This window comes from Protobothrops mucrosquamatus, unplaced genomic scaffold, assembly GCF_001527695.2.
Source record: "Protobothrops mucrosquamatus isolate PMUCROS unplaced genomic scaffold, P.Mucros_1.0 scaffold1535, whole genome shotgun sequence".
Taxonomy (NCBI): domain Eukaryota; kingdom Metazoa; phylum Chordata; class Lepidosauria; order Squamata; family Viperidae; genus Protobothrops; species Protobothrops mucrosquamatus.
This window is the reverse complement of record NW_015387706.1, coordinates 42,958-57,183: the sequence shown is the minus strand read 5'-3', so window position 1 is coordinate 57,183 and position 14,226 is coordinate 42,958. Positions and strand designations below refer to the sequence as shown.

Genomic DNA, 14,226 nt, shown 5'->3' with positions numbered 1-14,226 from the left:
GTAAACTGCTTAGAGAGGGCTGAAAAAGCACTATGAAGCAGTATATAAGTCTAAGTGCAATTGCTATATACAGAATCTATAGATAGAACCATTACTGCTCCTGTATCTTTAACGTGGAGATTTGGCAGTGAAATGCTAAAGGTCTATTCAGAAATAATTCAATTAGATACAATTGATTGAAGATCAGTCTGTTCAAGTTAGATGCCTCTAACAACTTTCAGAAAAGAATAAGGGAATAACTGTGTTCCCCTGAAAGTAAGGCCTACCCAGAAAATAAGCCCTAGCTTGATTTTTGGAGGTGGGCCTAATATAAGTCTACCCCAAAAATAAGTCTTAGTTTTGGGGTGAGGCACAGACCTAAAAATCAAGCTAGGGCGGTGGTGGACCTGCCCCACGTATCCTATACCCACTTACCTTGCAGCCAGGCCTCTCCTCGCTGGCCCACTTCTTCTGTGGCATCTTCTGCAGCCAGGCCTGCATTTCTCAGTCACAGGCCTTTCCGGAAGGCCACTACAACCGAGAACCGAGCTATGGATTCAATTCATAGCTCGGTGCTGCAAGAATTCTGCAGTTGAGAACCGAGCTATGGATTGAATCCACAGCTCGGTACTCGGCTGCATAGGCCTTCTGGAAAGAATGCAGCTGCAGAATAAAGCTGCTCCTTCGGTCAGAAGAAGTGGACTGGCTGGGCGGGACTGTCAGTGCCGGAGGTGAGTATAAAAGACATCCCCCAAAAATAAGACCTGGTGCCTCTTTTGGAGGCAAAAAAATAATAAGACCCAGTCTTATTTTCAGGGAAATAAGGAATTTTATCGTTGACTGGAGAAATTCAGACAGTTGTGATCTATTTCATCAGTGGGGTAGCCTTTAAGTCTCATAAACTAACAAACAAACCCTTATTCCATATTTATTATATTTAATAAAGTAGAAAAATATATTTTATACAGGGATAGAGGGATGAAGACGCAAAGAAATGTCCCCTTATCTGCCTCCTTTCCTAGATATATTGGAACATGGTTCCAAACATCCCAACTAGCATAGTTATACTGATAAGGGAAGATGGAAATTACATATATCTCGAAGACCTCACATTGAGAAAGATGAATGTTTGTCCTTCTTCAAAGATGTTATGGTAGTCTTTTTATTACTGGAAAAGTACATTATGTCAGCTATTACATATTATATATACCTTGTCTAAGTATATCCAGTACCTTGAATGCTTTCCAACCTTCCATTCCAAAGTTTAATGTGGATTTGCTGATTCCTCACAATCATGTGCATATTTTTAATGTGCAGTATCACATCTTCTGTTACATTTCTGCTTGACATTTATCTCTTCTGTTTCCTGGTTTATTCAAAGCTAAGAGTGAAATCCAGTGAAAAGCACCCACTGATGCTGTGATTCACACTAATATTTCATGCTAAGAAGTGGCTATTGTAAAATGTCATGAGAAATTGTTCAGTAAATGATCCATTTGGTGAATTCTTGTTTTCTATGGCCATTAGTGTTATTTGAAAGAGTACATTTATTTGAAATGTGTGAATCAACCATGATCCAACTTTAATTCAAGATTCAGATGCAGTAATAGTCTGTTTGAACCAATTTGAGATTCAGTTGAAATAATTATAATTTTCATAATTGTTATGAAATAATAAGATAAATTAATGAACTATAATGAGGAAGTATCAAGTACTTGTAGCTATTTTTCTTTCTTTGGCAAAATGGGATGAAAATTACAGGGAAGGTAGAATCTTTAGTGGAAGTTCAGCTTGGTATCATTAATCATTTATTTGTAATGTTGTTAAATGCTTCTCCTGAAACTTTTTAAAAGACAGAGAGAGCAAGAAAATCATCTACCAAAGAACCAATTTTACTGAACTGATGCAGAAATGTCTTACAATTAGCAAACTGTTTTAAAATAGTTACTACTATTAGTTACTCTGTTACCTTCTCACCTTTGCTTTTCTTGATTGGCAGATTTGTTGGTACAGATCTTTGGTTTAAAAATGGTATTTTATATACTACTTGTGAATTTCTATAAACAAAAAATATATAATACCAAATACACTGTCTCAAATCCCACTGTATAGCAAAGGAGAATCCCTTCACTCAGTACAAGAGGTACAAAACTGGTGGAAAAGGAAAAGAAAACAAGAAGGAAGTGAGAAAATGAAGACTGAATGAATAAGAATAAAAGTGGGATCGAAAAGAGACTAAGAATAGCAGGCAAATTGGAAACAGATTAACTGAGATTATACTACAAGCCAGGCAGTTTGAGAGTTAAAGAGAGATAAGGATAAAGGGGAATAATGTATCTGGAAAAAGTAGAACACACAAAAAAAAAATCAGATTTTTTTTAAAAAAAAGAGCAACAGAAGAAACTTGAAAGTCTCTTATGGAGACTCTCTATAACAGAGAGTCTGTTATAACCTTTTCACCTATTGTACCACTTTTAGGATATGGCAACATCCGAGTACCACCAGTCACCTAGCAAGGTGTCAAAAACTTGATGACCCCCCCCCAAAAGGAAAAAAGTGATAAAGTACAGGTAGTCCTCAACTTACAACAGTCTGCTTAGTGACTGTTCGAAGTTACAATGGCACTGAAAAAAGTGCCCCCCAAGCCACAGCCGAGCAAGACACCTGCCTGCCCACCCAGCGGCGCTCTTCCTCCTGTTTCATTGTTGTGAGCATTTCTGTTGAGGATTGGCAGTGGGGGTGGAGTTGGGGGGTGTTTGGTTTTTATTCCCCCCGTCTGCTGGGTGGTTGCGGCAGGTTTTGGTAACTTCACATGACCCTGGGATACTGTGACGGTCATAAATATGAATCAGTTGCCAAGCATCTGAATGTAAATCACAAGACCCTGGAGATGCTGCAACATTCCAGCTGATCGGCGCTTCTTCTGGGCTCAGCAGAAGCACCAGGATCAGCGCCAAGCTCCAGCTGAAGCGTGGCGCTGATCCTGGTGCTTCCACTGAGCCCTGACAGTCCCGAAGAAGTGCTGATCAGCTGGAAAGTGGCATTGATCCTGGCGCTTCCGCTGAGCCCTGACAGCCCTGCAGCTCCAGCCATCTCTCACTCAGGCTTGTGCAGTGCTACCACCGGTTCAGCTCATTCCCCTCCCCCATTACCACTTTTCTAGGATGGCCGCGTACCACCTGCCAGGTGCCAAAGTACCACAGGTAGTACCCGTACCACTGGTTGAAAAGCCCTGCTCTATAACAACCTACCTAAACAAACCCTTCAAGCAATGATAAGCAATGATAGATTTGGATGTGACAGTAACAAAACTACTTGGTTAGCTATTTGCATCACTCTCAGAGTGCCCATCACAGTATTCAGCCCCAACTCTTCAGCTCTGTCCCTACATAGAGGGAAAGAGAATAATGTTGGAAAATCTGCAAAGCCAACATCTTCACATAATCATTTTAAAATCTCTGCAAAGGCATCCAATTCAATTTCAGTCCTAACATTAACCCTTTGAATATTTAATTTGAAAGCTCAATTTGAAGGTGATTCAATCAAAGCTCTTCAAACTGAATCACCTGTTTGAAGCTTCATACTCCTTTTCCCCCACCCCCAGTAACCTTTATGCCTAACTGGTTTTTTCCCCTTCACTCCTTTTAACACCATGTAATTTAACCCCTTTACTTTTGTATATCTCCCAAGTTCTTTCTTGCTAGTAAGACAGACTTTTTTTATTTGTCAGTCACAATCAAATTTTTGGTTTTTCATTTTTGTCCAGAGGATGGGTATCAGAGGACGGGACTATGGCTATTTAAGTTCGCTCTTCCATCACTACTAATTTAATATGAAAATGTGGCACGTTCTTATGAGTAAGTTTCATATTGCTTGGAGGTTGAACACTGGGAATAGGCACAGCCTCACTGGTTATATCACTTCTGTGTAGTGAGGGAGAAGCATGATTGCTTAATTGGAATGACTAATGGATAGGACTACTCTGGCTAACTGTGCTTGAAGGTTTTTCCTTCCCAGTTTTCCACTTGTTTAGTATTGGCTGTGGCAACATATTCTTCAACCATATGAGTGAAAGCTACAGACTGCTCTAGCAAGATGCACATATAATTTGACATTATTGGTCTATGCCTGCATTCACATTCAGTATTTTCATGTTTGTTTAATATTCATTTTCACTAAGAGAAACCACAATAGCTGGGTTTGTATTTCATGCAATATTATAAATCAGGCATGTCAAACTCCTGGCCTACGGGCCGGATGCGTCATGCCGAAACCGCGCCCACCCCATTGCTGGCAATGGGGAAAAAGTCGTGATATGTCACGCAACATGGCGTGACATCGTGAGTTTGACATGCCTGTTATAAATGATGGTTTACTAAATGCATTGGTTGTGTTCACTCAAGGCAGAATTTTGGGGAGCAGGGTCTGCCTGCTGTTGTTACTGGTTTTGAAGGCCACAAGGGATGCAGTTGTTGCTGTTCTGCTGGGTAAGGGTACATTTTTGAGAGTTTTGTTTTAAATTTTCTAGAAAATTGGAGGGCTAATTGGTTGCAGCATCTTTCAATTAGTGAAAGTGCTGGCCAAGGCTGGGGAGGAGAAGTCAGTTCCTCTGCTTCAGTTTTAGAGGTTTCATGCTGCTTCACAAAGCATCTTTCAAGAGCATTTCCCAAGAAACATTGGTGAGGAAGTGGGCCTCTTCAAAGCTTTGCATTTTTGTTTTGCTTGCCTAATATACATTCTACTTACCCAATATATGCACTCAGTGTGCCATAAATCTAGCAGACGTCCACCATGTCTTTTGGCTTTACTGCCATGCTAGATGATGATTGAACGATATGGTTTATTCTACGATAAATGTTGTGTTCTTTTGTATTCCCCCCCCCTTAATCCCCTATGCGCATCCTGATCACCCATTAAGGGTGATTGCCCTTCTCCATCTGCATACAGTTTCATGCCCGTTGCTGGTTGGCTAACTAGCAACGGGGTCTTACCAGCCAATGGAATTGTGTGATTACAAGCCAGGGGAATCCCATAAAAGAGGGCTCCCCTGGCCNGTCATTAAGGGAAGAATCTGGAAAGGTCTTGGCTTCTTCCCTGCCAGCAATATTTTCTTTAGCTGTTTTTCCAATCAGAGACATTTGATAAAGATACTTATTCCTATCCATCTCTTGAAGAAGCAGTAATAGGCTAAGGATGGCAATCCCAAGGAGAATCAATGTTTCTCAGTGGAAGCAGCCACAGAAATGATATCTCGTTATTTTTTAATGTGCTTGTGGGCCATAAATGTATTCTTTGTTTCATTACAATAGCATTGCACTAGTTAATTAGATTGGGTGATTCCAGGTAAATAGAAAGACCTTCAATTAATTGATCCACTCTCTGGTGCCCACAGTTATTCTCATTTCCACATTGTATATTAAGGATTCATGCAGTTTTCTCATGGGACAGTTGGGCAAATCTTCTATTCCTGTTATTGTATTGAAGAATTTTTTCTGCCTTCATCTCAGCCCAGCTAAATCATCTTCATTCAGTCCAGCAATTAATTAGGCTTATTCAAAAGAAAGAAAAGCCTCTTTCCTATTGCTATTATTTATTCTAACGTTGTTTCATTGTCTTCCCAATAATGAGCAAAACCCATCACTATGAAACTTCACATTGGAGCAACTAAATAAACATTGAGGTAGGCAGTTCCAGTATCCAACAACAACAAAACACATACACATTCATTCTAACCATCCATAAAATTATCTAAAGCACAGATTGGTAGGAGAGGAGGTTTGCTGATAAGCTATTATTGGGAATAGCCAGCACATAAAACGGCACTTAGGAAGCTGTATGAATAGTCAGAAAAGCATTGTATCTTCGGGCTATATCTGGAATATTTCCCTGTAGACACTCCATATTTATATATGTACTTAAGGGAGTTGCAAATGACTAAGCTGAAGCATTCTTATCAGAATACCTATATTATTCAATTATTGTCTGGCACATTCCTAAACCCAAGTGGGAGGGTAAACAAAGTTTACCAATTTTATGGTGCACTACTTTCATATTACCAGTTAAGTGGCACCAGTGGAAATTATATTAGGCAGAAAAGAAACTCGCTGGTGTCTTCATATTTTACACAATGCCATGGTTTAACTATGATTTGTTATATAAAATAATTAGTGAATGGTCTCACAAAATAGATTAATCCAAAGGCAAGCAGACCAAATGATGATTATTATGTGTGGGTGACCTATAGTTAGATTCATAGTCTAAGACTGGTGGAAGCTACATTATTCAAGTTCTAATCAAATACTTAAGCATTACTAAGGTAGCATCTAAGAATATAGGCAATTCCAAGTAGGGTGAGGTGTTTTTTTTTAAAAAAATAAAGTATTCAGGTCTCATAAATTCAATATTTCCAGATTTTGAGGAAGTCCTTTAGGTATTGCTTCAAGGGTTCCATTCACAACTGGTATAACAATGTATTCCTTTTTCCATAAGCATTTCAGCTTTGATCTTTAATTCCCCGTATTTTGTAGTTTTTTGCCTAGCATCATCTAGTATAGCAACAACAATGTACTAGACGGTCCTTTTTTCAATAACCATTATATCTGGCATGTTATGAACAAGATGGCTATATTTTAAGATCTTAAAGTCCTATAAGATCTTAACACAGTCTTTTATTATTATATACACAAAAATGTGAAATCCCAGTTGCCATTTTATCTAGTGTTGGCCTTCATAAGCATTGGATTCTTTTCATCTTGAGGACCCAGAGTGTCATAATGTATTGGTATAATATATCTGTGGATCCAATCAGTGTGATTGTTGTAATTGACAGTGTAAATTTTTGTCAATGTATTTTTCTAAGTGCCATCCAAGATTTTTCGGAATGGCATCTAGTGTGCTGATAATCACTAGGACTACCAAGGCCAGTTTATGCCATAATCTTTCAACTTTGATTTTTAAATCTTGATACTTTTTAATCTTCTTCAATTCTTTGTCTTCTATTCTACTATCCTCTGGTATTGCCACATCAATTTTCCACACTTCCTTCTTTTCAACCACAGTTTAATCTGGTATGTTATGACTCAAGAGTTTCTCAGTTTGTATTAGGAAATTCAGCAATATTTTAACCTGCTCATATTCGACTACTTTTTTAAACTCTACGTTCCCACCAATTTTTGCAGATGTTCTGGTGAATCATTTTGGCAAATGATTTATGTCGTTTATAAGCAGTTTGTGGTATCTTCTTACCAGGGCTTTTTTTCTCATAGAACGCCCAGAACGGAGTTCCAGCACCTTTTTTGAATGGAACCTTATAGGGTAGGCAAGGTGGGTTGTATGACATGTGTGAGTTCCGGCACCTTTTTTTTTTTTTTAGAAAAAAAGCACTGCTTCTTACACAAGCTGATTATATGATCTAATGTTTCTTCTGCTTCTTTGCACAACCTGCACTTTGAAATTGATGATTTTTTTCAGTTCTGACCTTGATTATGTTAATTTGAATAGCTCACTTTTGAGCAGCCAAAATCCAAGCCTTCACTTTCTTTTTCTAATGTTTAATGTTCCAGTTATAAGCCACTGCCATTGCTTTATCCATTTTCCTCTCATTCTTTCCTAGAAATTGACCTTGAATTCTTTTTCTTGATAGTATTCTGTTTGTCTTTTTATTATGTTATTTTGATATACACATTTTGTTTCCTGTACATTTAGTAAGTTCCCATTTTAATTTGCATCTGTGCTTCTTCTTGGTTGTCTTTTATATAATCATTATTACAGTATTGTTTGTCATATAGTAAGCAAGATGTTTAGATTAGATTTGGCATTTTTGTCTTCCTATTGACTCTTTCCCAAAGATCTAGTATAGGCAGATGTTGTTTAATAATCTTAAATGTATCACTGCAGTATGCAAGCTGTTCCAAATAAAGTTGCCTTTTGCAATTGACTGTTGGTGATTTTGTCAATGCCAATAGTGTTCAAGTGGTGCTCCAGATGCTTATTATTATTATTTTGATTTATATGGCCACTCATCTCATTAAAGAGATCTAGGCTTAATGTGGTGCCTGGCTTCATGAAAGCCAGTATCTCATCTCCTAAGTCCTCATTAAAATGAAAATAAAAACATTGCAGTGACCTGCTTCAATATGACATCTCAAATTACTCCACCTTGATGCCTCAAATCAAATAGGCCAGCTTCACTCGAGTGGAAAGGGGTCCATGTCCTTCTTTGAAGGTGCTGCAATTGATTGTGCTTTGCTGCAATCCACAGGGAAGCAGGGATTTAATCCAGAGTGCCACTTCAAAGCTTCATCACAATAAAGTGCTATTATATTTTCCTCACAATTGAGAGGAAATAATAGTTATTCAAATTTTAGTATATTACTTATGAACTAACATGGCCTGTTTGTATACACATTTCTTCTATCTAAAAATAAACTACAATTTATATTATAACTTTCCTTTGTGGGTTTCTAAGTTTTAACACAGGTGGATGTAATTGATGCATGCACATCATTGTGGTAGTATGGCTGTTTATTTTGTGCCAAAGAGTATGATTAATGTTCCCTTCTGTATACTTGTCTATTGAGAAGCTGCAATGAGACAGTTGAATCTTCGACACGAATGAAGGCAAATATAGGTGTCCCAGGATAATGTTGCAGGATCCAATCTGGGTCGGTCACTGGGACCAGAGGTTTAGCCTTCTGAGTTTTTGGGCTCGTACTAGGGTCCATCTTCAGGGAACTTCTCTCTCACCAGAATGTGTGGGTCTTCAACACTTGATGGTTCCTTTGTTCAGTTGGTTTGCTATATAAAATAAGAAGGGACACTGCCTTCCCTCATATAACTCAGCCTTAATTGAGTTTGAAGTCTGATTTTTTTGCATTCTTTTGAGCTCATCCCAAACAAATACACAGTCTTAGATAAGAGATACTTTCTGAACAAATGTTGAAGTGTTATCTACAGTTTTTCACAGGCACAGTGTGCACATAATTTTTTTTTGTAAAAGCAATTATACCTCAGCACTTACATAGTCTCTTCTCTCTAATCTTCTCAGAAATTGTTCACGCCCTGTATGATGTGACCTCAAATGCAGTGTGAAAATATCACAATTCACAGTTTAAAACCTCTCCAGGCTTCTTTCACTCAATAATCTCCTTATTGTTATAAATTAATAGCACACTCTGCAGCTCAACGGATGTAATTTTAGATCTGACTTATAAAACAATATGTGATTTATAAAATTAATCAAGAAATGTTGTTGATTTAAGAGGTAAAGAAGTCCTGAAGTGATAGGGTTCCCTTCCATGATACCCTGGAAAACATCCTATCCCTTTTTCATTTGGATGAAAGAAAGCAAAGCAGCGTCCATCCCAGAGATCATTTCCTGGAATGTCCAAGCCTGTCCCTCAAGATCTGATACTGGTGACCAAACATCAGGAGAAAGGGAAAATTTAGCATTCATGAATTGCAATTCATTGTTATCTTTCAGGAAGTGGATACATCTCACTTTTCTGCAGAAGGAAAATACTAGAGACATAAAATGTACTAAATGAGGCAGTAGAAACCATTCTTTCAGTAACAGAAACTAATGAAGAAAAATACTGGCATATCTAAAGATGTTCAAAGATCTGCAATGAACGGAGATGAAAAAGACATAGATAGGATATCCTTATGCTAGAGCAAAGAAGGCAATCTTCTGCAGCCAGCCAAGACCTACATTTTAGTTGGAGAGCAAAATGGTCATGGCATGAGAGAAGAACCAGAGCAACAAGTATCCTCGTGCAGAATTTCAGAGGGTGCTTTAATGAAGCTTAGTAGGAATGCCTCTTTCAAAGCCAGACACTTTATTGAAGCAGAGCATCTGTCTGAAACTCCTTTCTATGGGAACGTAGTAATAGCCTAAAACAAGTGTGTCTGCTTTTGATTCAGAGTGCCCGGGCTGAGTAACTCAGCTCTCAGAGTGGAGATACACTTGAATCAGAGAGCTGCGATGGTCCTGAGTGAAGCAACTCTTGTATGAATAGAACCATTTTTCAGAGACTTGGTGAAAACCACAAATTAATAAGTGAACATTTAACTCAAATGAACAAATAAATTAATAAATACTGTGAATGATATGGACATTATAATTGAACATGTCTGACTCTTTTCCCACAGATTTAAAAATCAGCCCTTTCTCCATGTAATTGAAAAGGAAAAAAAACACTGTTTTCAACAGATTTGATTTTAATCCAACATGCATAGGCTATATTGCTATAGTATACTGAAATGATGATGATGATGATGATGATGATGATGATGATGATGATAAAACTCCAGCAATGTTACAAAAAACTGCGCTACTCGGAAAATCTTATATTTTAAGGAGGTACCTGGTTGACACCTAGGATGCTGGTAGCAACTTGTGTCAACCATCAGCGCCAGCCAATTTGAATGTTCAGTTGACTGAGGTTCATGTTTAATGAATAAAAGATAATGATGATGATGATGATGATGATGATGATGATGATGATGATGATGATGATGATAACAACAACAACAATGTTAATAATAAAGTTGGAAAGGACCTTGGAGGTCATGTAGTCCAACCCCCTGCTTAGGCAAGAAACCCTATACCATTTCAGACAAATGGTTGTCTAGTCTCTTCTTCTTCTTAAAAACTTCCAGTGTTGGAGTATTCACAAGTTCTGGAGGCAGGTTGTTTCACTGATTAATTGTTCTGTCAGGAAATTTCTCCTTAGTTCTAGGTTGCTTCTCTCTTTGATCAGTTTCCACCCATTGCTTCTCGTCCAGCCTTCAGGCGCTTTGGAGAATAGCTTGACTCCCTCTTCTTTGTGGCAGCCCCTGAGATATTGGAACACTGCTATCATGTCACCCCTCGTCCTTCTCTTCATTAAACAGACATACCCAATTCCAGCAACCATTCCTTATATGTTTTAGCCTCCAGTCCCCTGATCATCTTTGTTGCTCTTGGAAAAGGAGTAAATTGTGAGTGACTAGACAACAATATAAATTNGTCATTAAGGGAAGAATCTGGAAAGGTCTTGGCTTCTTCCCTGCCAGCAATATTTTCTTTAGCTGTTTTTCCAATCAGAGACATTTGATAAAGATACTTATTCCTATCCATCTCTTGAAGAAGCAGTAATAGGCTAAGGATGGCAATCCCAAGGAGAATCAATGTTTCTCAGTGGAAGCAGCCACAGAAATGATATCTCATTATTTTTTAATGTGCTTGTGGGCCATAAATGTATTCTTTGTTTCATTACAATAGCATTGCACTAGTTAATTAGATTGGGTGATTCCAGGTAAATAGAAAGACCTTCAATTAATTGATCCACTCTCTGGTGCCCACAGTTATTCTCATTTCCACATTGTATATTAAGGATTCATGCAGTTTTCTCATGGGACAGTTGGGCAAATCTTCTATTCCTGTTATTGTATTGAAGAATTTTTTCTGCCTTCATCTCAGCCCAGCTAAATCATCTTCATTCAGTCCAGCAATTAATTAGGCTTATTCAAAAGAAAGAAAAGCCTCTTTCCTATTGCTATTATTTATTCTAACGTTGTTTCATTGTCTTCCCAATAATGAGCAAAGCCCATCACTATGAAACTTCACATTGGAGCAACTAAATAAACATTGAGGTAGGCAGTTCCAGTATCCAACAACAACAAAACACATACACATTCATTCTAACCATCCATAAAATTATCTAAAGCACAGATTGGTAGGAGAGGAGGTTTGCTGATAAGCTATTATTGGGAATAGCCAGCACATAAAACGGCACTTAGGAAGCTGTATGAATTGTCAGAAAAGCATTGTATCTTCGGGCTATATCTGGAATATTTCCCTGTAGACACTCCATATTTATATATGTACTTAAGGGAGTTGCAAATGACTAAGCTGAAGCATTCTTATCAGAATACCTATATTATTCAATTATTGTCTGGCACATTCCTAAACCCAAGTGGGAGGGTAAACAAAGTTTACCAATTTTATGGTGCACTACTTTCATATTACCAGTTAAGTGGCACCAGTGGAAATTATATTAGGCAGAAAAGAAACTCACTGGTGTCTTCATATTTTACACAATGCCATGGTTTAACTATGATTTGTTATATAAAATAATTAGTGAATGGTCTCACAAAATAGATTAATCCAAAGGCAAGCAGACCAAATGATGATTATTATGTGTGGGTAACCTATAGTTAGATTCATAGTCTAAGACTGGTGGAAGCTACATTATTCAAGTTCTAATCAAATACTTAAGCATTACTAAGGTAGCATCTAAGAATATAGGCAATTCCAAGTAGGGTGAGGTGTTGTTTTTTTTAAAAATAAAGTATTCAGGTCTCATAAATTCAATATTTCCAGATTTTGAGGAAGTCCTTTAGGTATTGCTTCAAGGGTTCCATTCACAACTGGTATAACAATGTATTCCTTTTTCCATAAGCATTTCAGCTTTGATCTTTAATTCCCTGTATTTTGTAGTTTTTTGCCTAGCATCATCTAGTATAGCAACAACAATGTACTAGACGGTCCTTTTTTCAATAACCATTATATCTGGCATGTTATGAACAAGATGGCTATATTTTAAGATCTTAAAGTCCTATAAGATCTTAACACAGTCTTTTATTATTATATACACAAAAATGTGAAATCCCAGTTGCCATTTTATCTAGTGTTGGCCTTCATAAGCATTGGATTCTTTTCATCTTGAGGACCCAGAGTGTCATAATGTATTGGTATAATATATCTGTGGATCCAATCAGTGTGATTGTTGTAATTGACAGTGTAAATTTTTGTCAATGTATTTTTCTAAGTGCCATCCAAGATTTTTCAGAATGGCATCTAGTGTACTGATAATCACTAGGACTACCAAGGCCAGTTTGTGCCATAATCTTTCAACTTTGATTTTTAAATCTTGATACTTTTTAATCTTCTTCAATTCTTTGTCTTCTATTCTACTATTCTATTGCCACATCAATTTCCCACACTTCCCTCTTTTCAACCACAGTTTAATCTGGTATGTTATGACTCAAGAGTTTCTCAGTTTGTATTAAGAAATTCAGCAATATTTTAACCTGCTCATATTCGACTACTTTTTTAAACTCTACGTTCCCACCAATTTTTGCAGATGTTCTGGTGAATCATTTTGGCAAATGATTTATGTCGTTTATAAGCAGTTTGTGGTATCTTCTTACCAGGGCTTTTTTTCTCATAGAACGCCCAGAACGGAGTTCCAGCACCTTTTTTGAATGGAACCTTATAGGGTAGGCAAGGTGGGTTGTATGACATGTGTGAGTTCCGGCACCTTTTTTTTTTTTTTTAGAAAAAAAGCACTGCTTCTTACACAAGCTGATTATATGATCTAATGTTTCTTCTGCTTCTTTGCACAACCTGCACTTTGAAATTGATGATTTTTTTCAGTTCTGACCTTGATTATGTTAATTTGAATAGCTCACTTTTGAGCAGCCCAAATCCAAGCCTTCACTTTCTTTTTCTAATGTTTAATGTTCCAGTTATAAGCCACTGCCATGGCTTTATCCATTTTCCTCTCATTCTTTCCTAGAAACTGACCTTGAATTCTTTTTCTTGATAGTATTCTGTTTGTCTTTTTATTATGTTATTTTGATATACACATTTTGTTTCCTGTACATTTAGTAAGTTCCCATTTTAATTTGCATCTGTGCTTCTTCTTGGTTGTCTTTTATATAATCATTATTACAGTATTGTTTGTCATATAGTAAGCAAGATGTTTAGATTAGATTTGGCATTTTTGTCTTCCTACTGACTCTTTCCCAAAGATCTAGTATAGGCAGATGTTGTTTAATAATCTTAAATGTATCCCTGCAGTATGCAAGCTGTTCCAAATAAAGTTGCCTTTTACAATTGACTGTTGGTGATTCTGTCAATGCCAATAGTGTTCAAGTGGTGCTCCAGATGCTTATTATTATTATTATTTTGATTTATATGACCACTCATCTCATTAAAGAGATCTAGGCTTAATGTGGTGCCTGGCTTCATGAAAGCCAGTATCTCATCTCCTAAGTCCTCATTAGATAGATAGATAGATAGATAATTTAATTTGTATACCGCCCTTCTCCCATAGGACTCAGGGCGGTTCACAGCATATTAAAAACAAATAATATACACACAATACAAAAAATGCAAAATACAAAATACAGAAATACAAAAAATAAACCCCGATAAAAGCCGAATTAAAACCAAATATTACCAGCTGTGTTTCCAATTAA

The 14,226-nt window shown here is 37.2% G+C and overlaps 1 protein-coding gene across 1 annotated transcript in view; it reads left to right on the top strand.

The window, feature by feature from the left end:
• The window catches only part of GRM1 (glutamate metabotropic receptor 1), a 147,041-nt gene that overhangs the window by 102,888 nt on the left and 29,927 nt on the right, over positions 1-14,226 (top strand). The gene's annotated exons all lie outside the window — the stretch shown is intronic.